Here is a 15,067-nt window from a genome sequence, read left to right on the forward strand (position 1 = left end):
CCAGTGCTCCTCTGAGTGTTGGTCCAAACTAGAGCCCTGTGCAGCGCCCCCTCGGGGAAACTCAAGGTTTGGTTTTAGTTTTATGGAGAGCTCATCCGAGTGTGCCCTAAGAACGAGATATGTGCAGCTCCTATCGGGGTTTGTCGACACATTCGGGCGGTGTTGCTGGACTTGTTTTACCATTGTCGAGGATGTCTTGTAACCTGGATGCCGAGCCTGATCGGATTGTCTTGGGACACCCCTGCAGGGATTTGAACTTTGAAAGGCATGCCCGCGGTTATGGGCACATGGGAATTTGTTAATGTCCGGTTGTAGAAAACCTAAAGTTGACCTTGATTAAAATACATCAACCGTGTGTGTAACCGTGATGGTCTCTTCTCGGCGGAGTCCAGGAAGTGAACACGGTGTTGGAGTTATGCTTGACGTAGGTTGTTCTAGGATCACTTCTTGATCATAGTTTCTCAATCGTGCTTTGCCTTCTTTTCTCGCTCTCATTTGCGTATGTTAGCCACCATATATGCTAGTCGCTTGCTGCAGCTCCACCTCATACCTTTTACCTTACCTATAAGCTTAAATAGTCTTGATCGCGAGGGTGTGAGATTGCTGAGTCCCCGTGACTCACAGACACTTTCAAAACCATTTTGCAGGTGCCGATGTTACCGAGCAGGTGACACAACCAAGCTCAAGGAGGAGCTCGATGAAGATCTTGTCCTTTGTGTTGTTTTCGTTCTAGTTGATGAGTAGTGGAGCCCCGTTGGGGTCGATCGAGGATCTTTGTAGCTTTTGGGGTAGTCTTCTTTCATTTTGGTTCCGTAGTCAGACCTTGATTGTATCTGGTTGATATAATGCTTTATTCATGTAATTATAACACCCTCGATGCGGCTATAGCTCCCACGTGTCGAGGAACGACTTAGAGACATAACCACATTGAAAGCAATGTCGCAAGTTAGGCAATCTTCACAACATCCCATGTAATATAGATAATAAAAGGGGAGATACATAGTTGGCTTACACTCGCCACGTCAATCAAAGTACATAAATAGCATTACATCAATCAAACACTCATGGCCCGACTACGGCGCCAAAATAAAAGATAAACCCAACAAGCGACATGGTCCCGATCACCCCAACTGGGCACCACTACTGATCATCAGGGAAAGACACATAGTAACGGCGTGAGTCCTCGTCGAACTCCCACTTGAGCTCAGGCGCGTCATCTGGAACGGAATCATCAGGCCCTGCATCTGGTTTGGAAGTAATCTGTGAGCCACAAGGACTTAGCAATCTCGCACCCTCGCGATCAAGACTATTTAAGCTTATAGGTAAGGCAAGGTAAAGTATGAGGAGCTGCGGCAAGCGACTAGCATATATGGTGGCTAACCTGTTCGCAAAAGAGAGCGAGAAGAGAAGGCAAAGCGCGGACGGATAACTAGAGGACATCCTGCGGCAAGCATTACTCCAACACCATGTTCACTTCCCGGGCTCCGCCGAGAAGAGACCATCACGGTAACTCACACGGTTGATTCATTTTAATTAAGTTAAGGTTCAAGTTATCTACAACCGGACATTAACAAATTCCCATCTGCCCATAACCGCGGGCACGGCTTTCAAAAGTTCAAATCCCTGCAGGGGAGTCCCAACTTAGCCCATGACAAGCTCTCATGGTCAACGAAGGAATAGACCTTCTCCCGAGACGTTCCGATCAGACTCGGTATCCCGGTTCTTCAAAACACTTCGACAAGTTAAAACAAATCCAACAACACCGCCCGAATGTGCCGACAAATCCCGATAGGAGCTGCACATATCTCGTTCTCAGGGCACACTCAGATGAGCCAGACGTCGGGTAGGCCAGCCCAGAGTTGCCCCTGGTAGCCCCGGACATCGCTCAGGTGGACCAACACTCAGAGGAGCACTAGCCCGGGTGGGGGGTTTAAATAAGATGACCCTCGGGCTCCAGAAACCCAAGGGAAAAAGAGGCTAGGTGGCAAAAGGTAAAACCAAGGTTGGGCATTGCTGGAAAAGCTTTAATCAAGGCGAACTAGCAAGGGGTTCCCATTATCACCCAACCGCGTAAGGAACGCAAAAATCCAGGAACATAACACCGATATGACGGAAACTAGGGCGGCAAGAGTGGAACAAAACACTAGGCGAGAGGCCGAGCCTTCCACCCTTTACCAAGTATATAGATGCATTAAGATAACATGGCCATATAATGATATCCCAACAAGTAAATAATGTTCCAACAAGGAACGGTCTCCAATCTTCACCTGCAACTAGCAATGCTATAAGAGGGGCTGAGCAAAGCGGTAACGTAGCCAATCAATGGTTTGCTAGGACATGGTGGGTTAGAGGTTTGACATGGAAAATTGGGAGGAATGATAAGCAAGTGGTAGGCATCATAGCATAGGCATAGCAAAAGAGCGAGCATCTAGCAAAGCAAAGATAGTAGTGATTTCGAGGGTATGATCATCTTGCCTGCAAAGTTGTTTGACTGGATCCTTGAAAGCAAACTTAACGGGCTCCTCGTTAGCGAACTCGTCTTCCGGATCTACCCAAACAAGACAAACAAGCAACAAGGACACAATCAACCACGTGCAAACTCAAACAACATGATGCAAACATGGTATGCTACGCGGGATGCAATATGGGATGCATATGCAAGATTTAACAAGGAATGCATGAACCTGACCTCAACTTGGAAATCCAAGTGTGCCACTGGAAATATGAGAAGAAATCGCTTGAAAATGATATAAAGAACGCCGGAATCGGAGTTACGGTTTGGGAATGGCAAGCAATTCAAATATGACCACGTTCTGCGATTTACAGCAAGTAGCCAACTAAATGCAACAAGAAGAACATGCTACAGCACTCAAACATGGCATCAAAATACATGGCAGGGATCCACTCATGATGCTTAACAAAAGACTAGCACTGAGATACGGCCAATTCATCCATTAACAGGTTCAAACAAGCATGGCAAAAATGCATTTGGTAAACATATTTCAGACTTAGAGAAATTAACACTTGTCTGGAATTTCCGATCAGGTAGCCCGCTTTGGAGCATGAAAACTATATGCTACGGGACCTGAACGTGGCAAATTAAAGCATGGCATGGAGCTACTCAAATAGCTTAAATAAAGTCCCTTAGTGACCTTGAGCCAAAAGGGATTAGAAAATACGTTTGCAAGCATGTGAACATGGCAAAAAACATAATCAGATCACAGACTTAGTGAAAACTAGAGCATGCTAAAGCAGATATCAAGTAGGCATGTTTACGAGCTCGATGCACTCCCAACAGAGCATGTCATGACAATCTAAGCATACACCCATCAAGAAAACACAAAATACAAGCTAGACATGGCAAGAACAATAACATAGCATGCATGGATCAACTACAACATCCTCGGCAAAATCGCTAACAAGTAGACAATCTGCCCAGATTCACGAAATGGCAAAAGTAGAGCTTGATTGACTCAAGCTAGGGTACTCCATAATTGCAAACAAAGACATGGATGGATAGAGCACTACAAGATTAACAAAACATCCTTACTGGTCATCCTCAAAAGAGGCACGGATCACTAGGAAACAACAAGAACATGTAGAGCTCAAGGGCATATCATGCACACAATAATCATGGCAAAAATGACAAATATCTAAATGGAGCAGCATATCTGACAATTATCTCAAATAGCACTCTTCCAACAGCATTCCGGGTATCAAGATGAACTCAAATGAAAATGATGCACTGAGATGAAATGTTGTGCTCTCTGAGGCGAACATTTTGATATGCTAAATGTCCAAAACGGAGTTACGGATGAGGAGTTACGATGCGATGAAATATGCAAAAAGATTAGAGTTCAGAGGGAAAAAGTCAACCCGAGAGGTTCCAGATCCAGATCCGGCCGGAGTTACTGTAGCAAGGCGCGGATCTCGCCGGAGAAGAGCATGAAGTTCGCCGGAGTTGGTGTATCTGGCCGGGAGGTGGAGCGCGGCGGCCGGAGTCGGCACCTGGCGCGGTCGACGGCGAGGAAGGACGGAGAGGCGGCGACGAACGGGCGCCGCGGATGGCCGGCCGACGGGGCGCGGGCTGCCGGCGCGAGGCGAAGGCGCCAGACAGCGACGACGGCTGGCGGCGAAGAAGCGGCACGGCGAGGCGGACGGTGGCGCGGCGAGCGCGGTAGGCGGCGGGACGCGGGGCCCGGTCGGGCGGCGGAGAGGGCCGGCCACGGGCTTCCGCGGGCCGCGGCGGCGGGGATCGGCGGGATGCCACATGGCAGGCACGGATTGGCGCAGAGGTGGGGTGGCGGACGTGTCCGGCCGGACCGGACGTGTCCGGTGCGGCGCGAGGGGTGGATCTAGGGTTAGGGATGGAGGGGATCCGGGATTTTCGAGGAGGGGTCTTTATATAGGCATTGAGGGAGCTAGGATAGTCCAAATGAGGTGCGGTTTTTGACCACGCGATCGTGATCGAACGCTCTAGATGATGGAGAAGGTTTTGGTGGGTTTTGGGACAAATTGAAGGGGTGTTGGGCTGCAACACACACGAGGCCTTTTCGGTCCCTCGGTTAACCGTTGGAGCATCAAACAAAGTCCAAATGGTACGAAACTTGACAGGCGGTCTACCGGTAGTAAACCAAGCCCGCTTGGCAAGTCTCGGTCCAATCCGGAAATGTTTAATCCCCACACACGAAAGAAAGGTAGAAATGACCACCGGAGGAGAACGGAACGCCGGAATGCAAAACAGACAACGGGGAAAATGCTCGGATGCATGAGATGAACACGTATGCAAATGCAATGCACATGATGACATGATATGAGATGCATGACAATGACAACAACACACGGAGACAAAAACCCGAACCTGAGAAAATAAAATAACTTAATGCCGGAAACGGTAAGAGTTGTAGTACATATTGGGAAAATCATATCCGGGGTGTTACAACACTCCAACACTATGAAAGGATCTCGTCCCGAGATCTAGGACTGAAAGAACGCCGGGTATTCAGAACAGAGGTGATCCTCGCGTTCCCATGTAGCTTCACGATCGGAATGGTGTGACCACTTGACTTTGAGGAATTTGATTGACTTGTTGCGAGTCTTGCGTTCAGTCTCTTCAAGAATAGCAACGGGGTGCTCACGATTAGAGACATCTTCTTGGAGCTCAATGTCCTCGAAGTTGATGGTGCGGTCAGGAGTCTTGAAGCACTTTCGGAGCTGAGAGACATGGAACACGTCATGCACATTTGCAAAGTTTGAAGGAAGTTCCAGTTGATAGGCGAGATCGCCTCTCTTGCTGACAATCTTGAAAGGTCCCACGTATCTAGGGGCAAGCTTCCCTTTGATACCAAAGAGAGAGTACCTTTCATTGGAGAGATGCGGAGGTAAACATGATCTCCGATCTCAAAAGCCAAATCACGGTGCTTACTATCATAGTAGCTCTTCTGGCGGGATTGGGCTGCTTTGAGGTTATCTCGAATGACTTTGCACATTTCCTCTGCCTCTGTGATTAAGTCATTACCCAAAAGCTGACATTCGCCGGTTTCAGACCAGTTGAGAGGGGTACGACACTTCCTGCCATACAGAATTTCAAATGGGGCCTTGCCCGAACTTGCTTGAAAACTGTTGTTGTAGGAGAATTCAACATAAGGAAGACAATCCTCCCACTTCATGCCGAAGGAGATCACACAAGCCCTGAGCATATCTTCAAGAATCTGATTGACACGCTCGACTTGACCGCTAGTTTGAGGATGGAAAGCTGTGCTGAAGCGGATGTTGGTGCCCATGGCCTTCTGAAAAGAATCCCAAAACTTGGAGGTAAAGATGCTGCCATGGTCTGAAGAGATCACTTGTAGAATACCGTGCAGAGAGACAATTCGAGAGGTATAGAGCTCCGCCAATTGAGCTGCAGTGATTGACTCTTTGATAGGCAGAAAGTGAGCCACTTTAGTGAGTTTGTCGATGACAACGAATATAGCATCATTGTCACGCTTGGAATTTGGAAACCCAGTCACGAAGTCCATCTCAATGTGGTCAAACTTCCATTCTGGAATGGCAAGAGGTTGGAGGAGACCCGCTGGCCTTTGGTGTTCTGCCTTCACTCTTCTGTAGACATCACATTCATTCACGAATTGAGCAATCTCGGCGCTTCATTCGAGTCCACCAATAAGCCTGCTTAAGGTCCTGATACATCTTCGTGCTCCCAGGGTGGATGGAGAGGAGAGAATTGTGAGCCTCGTTCATGATCACTTTACGAAGGTCACCTTTGGGCACAAAAATACGATCCTCGAAGAAGAGAGTATCCTTGTCATCAAGGCGGTAGCACTTGTACTTGGGTTGACTCTTGGCAATCCCAATCTTCACCTTCTTCATCATAGCATCCAGAAGATGGGCTTGGCGAATCTGGTCTTCCAAGGTAGGAGAGACTTGAAGGTTGGCGAGGAAACCTTGAGGAACAACTTGCAGATTAAGTTTGCGGAAAGCTTCACAAAGCTCGGGTTGATAAGGCTTGAGAATCAGGCTGTTGCAATAAGCCTTCCTGCTCAATGCGTCAGCAATCACATTGGCCTTACCTGGAGTATACTCGATACTCGGATTATACTCTTGAATCATTTCGAGCCATCGACTTTGCCTGAGGTTGAGATTAGGCTGAGTGAAGATGTACTTGAGACTCTTGTGGTCAGTGAAGATGTCCACTTTTCTTCCCAATAAGAGATGTCTCCAAGTCAAAAGAGCATGCACTACTGCCGCCAACTCGAGATCATGAGTGGGGTAGTTCTTCTCGTTGGGCTTCAACTGGCGAGAGGTATAAGCCACAACTTTCTTCTCTTGCATCAACACTGCGCCAAGACCTTGGAGAGAGGCATCACAAAAGACCTCCTACGGCTTGGATTCATCAGGCGGAGTCAGAACTGGAGCAGTGACCAATTTCTCTTTCAAAGTGTTGAAAGCAATGTTACACTCCGGAGACCAAACGTACTTGACGTGCTTCTGGAGAAGATTGGAGAGAGGCTTCGCGATCTTAGAAAAGTTTTCAACGAATCTTCGACAGTAGCTTGCGAGACCGAGGAAGCTACGGAGTTGCTTCACGTTCTGAGGTGGTTCCCAATTCACAATTGCAGACACCTTCTCAGGATTCACTGCAATGCCCTTGGCCGAGATGATATGACCAAGATAAAGGACCTCATCAAGCCAAAATTTGCACTTGGAGAACTTGGTGTAGAACTTGTGTTCCCTCAGCTTATCGAGTACCAAACGCAAGTGCTTGGCATGATCTTCCTTATTCTTCGAAAAGACCAGAATGTCGTCGAGATAGACCAAAACGAAGTCATAGGTATAGGCGTTGAAGATGAAGTTCATCATGCGAGAGAAAGTCGGAGGAGCGTTGACGAGGCCAAAAGACATGACAGTGTATTCATATGAACCAAAGCTTGTCCTGAAAGCCATCTTGGGAATATCTTGCTCACGGATTCGAATCTGATGATAACCCATACGGAGATCAAGCTTGGAGAATACTTGGGCACCTTTGAGTTGTTCGAACAGCTCGTTGATGTTAGGAAGTGGGTATTTTTTCTTGATGGTCTTCTTGTTCAATGGACGGTAATCAACACAAAGTCGGTCCGTTCCATCCATCTTATTCACAAAAAGAACACCACAACCCCACGGAGAAGAACTAGGCCGGATGAGACCCATTCTCTCTTGAACATCGAGTTGCTTCTTCAGCTCCTTCAACTCTTCAGGTCCGAGCTTGTAAGGACGCTTGCACACAGGTTCCGTGCCGGGCTCAAGATCAATGACGAATTCAACTGGCCGGTGCGGAGGCATTCCTGGAAGCTCTTTTGGAAAGATGTCTTGATATTCACAAACGACTGGAATTTTCGAGATAGCATCCAGTTCACCCTTCTCATTGAGAGAAAATAGACGGATGGTATCATCACGAGCGGCAAAGACAATTACATCCTCAAACGAATGAGTCAATTGAATCTGCCTGGCTGCACAATCAAGATGCACCTTGTGCTTAGAAAGCCAATCCATTCCGAGAATAAGATCAATATCCGAGTTACCAAGAACCACCGGAGAAGAAAGAAACTTGTAGTCGCCCAACGTGATAGTAATATCTGGGGCCATAGTGCTTGCATTCATGAATTTACCCGGAGAAACAACAGATAACTGTCTAGGCAAATCTTGTAAAGGCAACTCATGCTTAGAAACAAATGGTCTCGAGATGAAACAATGCGATGCACCAGTGTCAAAAAGAACTTTTGCAGGAATATCATTAACAGGAAGATTACCCATGATGAGATTTGGCGAGTCCTCTGCCTGAGCTGCATTCATCAAGTTGACCTTGGCGGACTTGGTATTATGCTTGACCATAGCTGTACTTGCCGATCTCACAGGAGGAGGAGGAGGAAGACGCATCTGATTGAAGCATTTGTTGGCATAATGACCCTTCTGTTGGCACTTGTTGCATGTGACCTCTGAAAGCGGATGGTGATACGAAGCACTCGATCTTGGAGCTTGAGACGAAGTCTTGTTCTGAAAGCCAGGGTTGGGTGGGTGGGAAGATCCACTGCCACCTTTTCTCTTTTGCTGATACGACTGACGGAACGGAGGAGGAGGAAGCCAATACTTCTGCTGCTTGGCCACTTGAGTAGAGGAAGAAGGAGTAGCATCTCTGACTCACTTCTTGGAAGCATCAGACCTCAGTTGAGCGGCCTCTTGCTTCAATGCCATGTTGTAGAACTCATCGTACCTCAAGGACTCAAAGAGAACAAGAGCTAGCTGGATTTCTTCTCTGAGACCACCCATGAACTGGTATATCATGCTCTTCTCGTCAGGGACGTCCTGCTTAGCAAAGCGGGCGAGCTTCTGAAACAACTTGTTGTAGTCATAGACAGACAAAGAGCCTTGCTTCAGGTTGCGGAATTCCTCACGCTTGCTCTCAACCACGCTCTGAGGAATATGATGAGCTTTGAATTCTTGACAGAATTCATCCCAGGTAATCACACGGCCTCCTCTGTAATCCTTGTACTGGTGGAACCATTCTGCAGCTTGGTCTTTGAGTTGGAAGGAAGCGAACTTGACGAAGTCCTCAGTCCTGACGTTACTGCACTTGAAATGCTTGCACAGATCCACGAGCCAATCGTCAGCATCAGTTGCCTCAACACAATTGTTGAAAGTCTTTGGCCCGTTAGCAAGGAACTGGTTGAGTGTAGCAAAGTGATTCTGATTGTTTCCTTGGTTGCCTTGGTTCGCTTGATTGCGCTCTTGAAGAATTTGCATGATCAACTGTGTGTTTGCATTGGTTGTGGCCATCACAGCTTGCCATGCCTCCGGAGGAGGAGGTGGTGGTGGCGATCTTGATTCTGATTCTGACTGGTGCTCTTAGCGGGAGCCATCCTGAAGAGGGTGACAACCGTTAGCACAATGACAGATAAAATGAAGCTGAATCAAATGGGATGAAATTGCAACATATAGTCTTCACATCCGAACATAAGAACGAATGCATTCCACTTGAAATGGTCACATATCCATAAATTGAGAAGCCACTTAGAGTTTAGGTAGAGAAATAAATCAACAAGGTACGGATCAAGAACGAATACTCGGTAAGAAATCCCAATCTCAAACCAAATATCCGTGGAAGAAGAACTAGAGCTACAAGAATTCCCACCTATGAAACTCCCGAACCTTTCCGGTTATGCAATCAGGTGTTGGGGATACATGGGAAGCATAATATCTCACCCAAATCTAGCAATTCCTACATCCAGCTATATCCATCCTTCAACACATAACCGAGAAAAACTTCGGAAACCATCTACCTCAACCTTCGAAAAGCATCCGTTATACAAGTTATGGCGATACTCCCGAACTCCCGCCCCAGTACTGGGTGGTGTCGAGGTTATCTCACCAACGAACTGCATAAAAGAGATTTTCGATGTCGGCGTACTAAACTCAGGTATTCCAGAACTGCAACGATAAAATTGTGACGACAACACCTCGGAGCTCAACTCCCCGGGACACTGCCACAACCCCTAAAGACAGGAGGCACCAAGCACAATGTTCTCGTCACAAAACCATCAGAATGATTCCAAGATACCCGCGTGATCCTAAATTTTTTTTAGTGAAATTTAAGAAGAGAAGAGTCAAAACTCTACGTCAGGATGCCTTACCAGAGCGATGAGGAGACTGGGGAGTAAAAAGAATTCCTAAACTCTCTGATATATAATTCCTAAATGACTCAAAACATTTTTTTCTAGACTCAACAACGGCTGCTAAAAACGATCGAGTAATGGGGGCTCCTAAGGTCGGGAAGGCTCTGATTACCAACTTATAACGCCCTCAATGCGGCTATAGCTCCCACGTGTCGAGGCACGACTTAGAGACATAATCGCATTGAAAGCAATGTCGCAAGTTAGCCAATCTTCACAACATCCCATGTAATATAGATAATAAAAGGGGAGATACATAGTTGGCTTACACTCGCCACGTCAATCAAAGTACATAAATAGCATTACATCAATCAAACACTCATGGCCCGACTACGGCGCCAAAATAAAAGATAAACCCAACAAGCGACACGGTCCCGATCACCCCAACTGGGCACCACTACTGATCATCAGGGAAAGACACATAGTAACGGCGTGAGTCCTCGTTGAACTCCCACTTGAGCTCAGGCGCGTCATCTGGAACAGAATCATCAGGCCCTGCATCTGGTTTGGAAGTAATCTGTGAGCCACAGGGACTCACCAATCTCGCACCCTCGCGATCAAGACTATTTAAGCTTATAGGTAAGGCAAGGTAAAGTATGAGGAGCTGCAGTAAGCGACTAGCATATATGGTGGCTAACCTGTTCGCAAAAGAGAGCGAGAAGAGAAGGCAAAGCGCGAACGGATAACTAGAGGACATCCTGCAGCAAGCATTACTCCAACACCGTGTTCACTTCCCGGGCTCCGCCGAGAAGAGACCATCACGGTAACTCACACGGTTGATTCATTTTAATTAAGTTAAGGTTCAAGTTATCTACAACCGGACATTAACAAATTCCCATCTGCCCATAACCGCGGGCACGGCTTTCGAAAGTTCAAATCCCTGCAGGGGAGTCCCAACTTAGCCCATGACAAGCTCTCACGGTCAACAAAGGAATAGACCTTCTCCCGAGACGTTCCGATCAGACTCGGTATCCCGGTTCTTCAAGACACTTCGACAAGTTAAAACAAATCCAGCAACACCGCCCGAATGTGCCAACAAATCCCGATAGGAGCTGCACATATCTCGTTCTCAAGGCACACTCAGATGAGCCAGACATCGGGTAGGCTAGCCCAGAGTTGCCCCTGGTATCCCCGGACATCGCTCGGTTGGACCAACACTCAGAGGAGCACTGGCCAGGGGGGTTTAAATAAGATGACCCTCGGGCTCCGGAAACCCAAGGGAAAAAGAGGCTAGGTGGCAAAAGGTAAAACCAAGGTTGGGCATTGCTGGAAAAGCTTTAATCAAGGCAAACTATCAAGGGGTTCCCATTATCACCCAATCGCGTAAGGAACGCAAAAATCCGGGAACATAACACCGATATGACGGAAACTAGGGCGGCAAGAGTGGAACAAAACACTAGGCGAGAGGCCGAGCCTTCCACCCTTTACCAAGTATATAGATGCATTAAGATAACATGGCCATATAATGATATCCCAACAAGTAAATAATGTTCCAACACGGAACGGTCTCCAATCTTCACTTGCAACTAGCAACGCTATAAGAGGGGCTGAGCAAAGCGGTAACATAGCCAATCAACGGTTTGCTAGGACATGGTGGGTTAGAGGTTTGACATGGCAAATTGGGAGGCATGATAAGCAAGTGGTAGGCATCATAGCAAAGGCATAGCAAAAGAGCGAGCATCTAGCAAAGCAAAGATAGTAGTGATTTCGAGGGTATGATCATCTTGCCTGCAAAGTTGTCAGAGTTGACTGGATCCTCGAAAGCAAACTCAACGGGCTCCTCGTTAGCGAACCCGTCTCCCGGCTCTACCCAAACAAGACAAACAAGCAACAAGGACACAATCAACCACGTGCAAACTCAAACAACATGATGCAAACATGGTATGCTATGCGGGATGCAATATGGGATGCATATGCAAGATTTGACAAGGAATGCATGAACCTGGCCTCAACTTGGAAATCCAAGTGTGCCACTGTAAAGATGAGAATAAATCGCTTGAAAACGATATAAAGAACACCGGAATCGGAGTTACGGTTTGGGAATGGCAAGCAATTCAAATATGACCACGTTCTGCGATTTACAGCAAGTAGCCAACTAAATGCAACAAGAAGAACATGCTACAGCACTCAAACATGGCATCAAAATACATGGCAGGGATCCACTCATGATGCTTAACAAAAGACTAGCACTTAGATACGGCCAATTCATCCATTAACAGGTTCAAACAAGCATGGCAAAAATGCATTTGGTAAACAGATTTCAGACTTAGTGAAATTAACACTTGTCTGGAATTTCTGATCAGGTAGCCCACTTTGGAGCATGAAAACTATATGCTACGGGACCTGAACATGGCAAATTAAAGCATGGCATGGAGCTACTCAAAGAGCTTAACAAAAGTCCCTTAGTGACCTTGAGCCAAAAGGGATCAGAAAATATGTTTGCAAGCATGTGAACATGGCAAAAACATAATCAGATCACAGACTTAGTGAAAACTAGAGCATGCTGAAGCAGATATCAAGTAGGCATGTTTACGAGCTCGATGCCCTCCCAACAGAGCATGTCATGACAATCTAAGCATACACCCATCAAGAAAACACAAAATACAAGCTAGACATGGCAAGAACAATAACATAGCATGCACGGATCAACTACAACATCCTCGACAAAATCGCTAACAAGTAGACAATCTGCCCAGATTCACGAAATGGCAAAAGTAGAGCTCGATTGACTCAAGCTAGGGTGCTCCATAATTGCAAACAAAGACATGGATGGATAGAGCACTACAAGATTAATAAAACATCCTTACTGGTCATCCTCAAAAGAGGCACGGATCACTAGGAAACAACAAGAACATATGGCATAATGAGATAAACAGATCAAGGACTTAGTGGAAATGCTAAGTCCCTGAAATCAGCATTAACGAATGCTCCACTTTGCAAGCTTGTGCTAGTCACCACACACATCACAAAAATAGATGGGTTGCACCTATGGATAGATGGCAAAACATATAACAAAACTCATGTAGAGCTCAGGGGCATATCATGCACACAATAATCATGGAAAAAATGACAAATATCTAAATGGAGCAGCAGATCTGATAATTATCTCAAATAGCACTCTTCCAACAGCATTTCGGGCATCACTCAAATTAAAATGATGCAATGAGATGAAATGATGTGCTCTCTGAGGCGAACATTTTGATATGCTAAATGCCCAAAACAGAGTTACGGATCAGGAGTTACGATGCGATGAAATATGCAAAAAGATTAGGGTTCGGAGGGAAAAAGTCAACCCGAGAGGTTCCAGATCCAGATCCGGCCTGAGTTACTGTAGCAAGGCGCGGATCTTGCCGGAGAAGAGCACGAAGTTCGCCGGAGTTGGTGGATCTGGCCGGGAGGTGGAGCACGGCGGCCGGAGTCGGCACCTGGCGCGATCGACGGTGAGGAAGGACGGAGAGGCGGCGACGAACGGGCGGCGGGGACGGCCGGGCGACGGGGTGCGGGCTGCCGGCGCGAGGCGGAGTCACCGGACGGTGACGGCGGCTGGCGGCAAAGAAGCGGCACGGCAAGGCGGACGGTGGCGCGGCGAGCGCGGTAGGCGGAGGGACGCGGGGCCCGGTCGGGCGGCGGGGAGGGCCGGCCGTGGGGATCGGCGGGATGCCACGTGGCAGGCGCGAATTGGCGCGGAGGTGGGGCGGCGGACTTGTCCGGCCGGACCGGACGTGTCTGGTGCGGCGCGAAGGGTGGATCTAGGGTTAGGGATGGAGGGGATCCGGGATTTTCGAGGAGGGGTCTTTATATAGGCATTGAGGGAGCTAGGAGAGTCCAAATGAGGTGCGGTTTTCGTCCACGCGATCATGATCGAACACTCTAGATGATGGATAAGGTTTTGGTGGGTTTTGGGCCAAATTGAAGGGGTGTTGGGCTGCAACAAACACGAGGCCTTTTCGGTCCCTCGGTTAACCGTTGGAGCATCAAACGAAGTCCAAATGGTACGAAAATTGGCAGGCGGTCTACCGGTAGTAAACCAAGGTCGCTTGGCAAGTCTCGGTCCAATCCGGAAATGTTTAATCCCCACACACGAAAGAAAGGTAGAAATGACCACCGGAGGAGAACGGAACGCCGGAATGCAAAACGGACAACGGGGAAAATGCTCGGATGCATGAGATGAACACGTATGCAAATGCAATGCACATGATGACATGATATGAGATGCATGACAACAACAACAACACACGGAGACAAAAACCCGAACCCGAGAAAATAAAATAACTTAACGCCGGAAACGGCAAGAGTTGTAGTACATATTGGGAAAATCATATTCGGGGTGTTACAGTAATTGTGTGAAGTGGCAATTGTAAGCCAACTATGTATCTTTTCCCTTATTGTATTATATGGGTTGTTTGCGAAGATTACCTCACTTGCGACATTGATTTCAATGCGGTTATGCCTCTAAGTCGTGCTTCGACACGTGGGAGATATAGCCGCATCGAGGGCGTTACAAGTTGGTAATCAGAGCCTTTCCCGACCTTAGGAGCCCCCTGCTTGATCGAATCGTTGGCGTTATTGAGTCTAGAAATGTTTTGAGTCATTTAGGATTATATATATCGGAGATTTAGGAATTCTTTTTACTCCTCAGTCCCTTCGTCGCTCTGGTGAGGCATCCTGACGTAGAGTTTTGACTCTTCTCTTCTCAAATTTCACTAAAAAAAATTTAGGATCACGCGGGTATCTTGGAATCGTTTTGATGGTTTTGTGATGAGAACATTGTTCTTGGTGCCTCATGTCATTTAGGGGTTGTGGCAGTGTCCCGGGGAGTTGAGCTCCGAGGTGTTGTCATCACAATTTTATCGTTGCAGTTC

Source organism: Triticum dicoccoides, chromosome 6A, assembly GCF_002162155.2.
Source record: "Triticum dicoccoides isolate Atlit2015 ecotype Zavitan chromosome 6A, WEW_v2.0, whole genome shotgun sequence".
Taxonomy (NCBI): Eukaryota; Viridiplantae; Streptophyta; class Magnoliopsida; order Poales; family Poaceae; genus Triticum; species Triticum dicoccoides.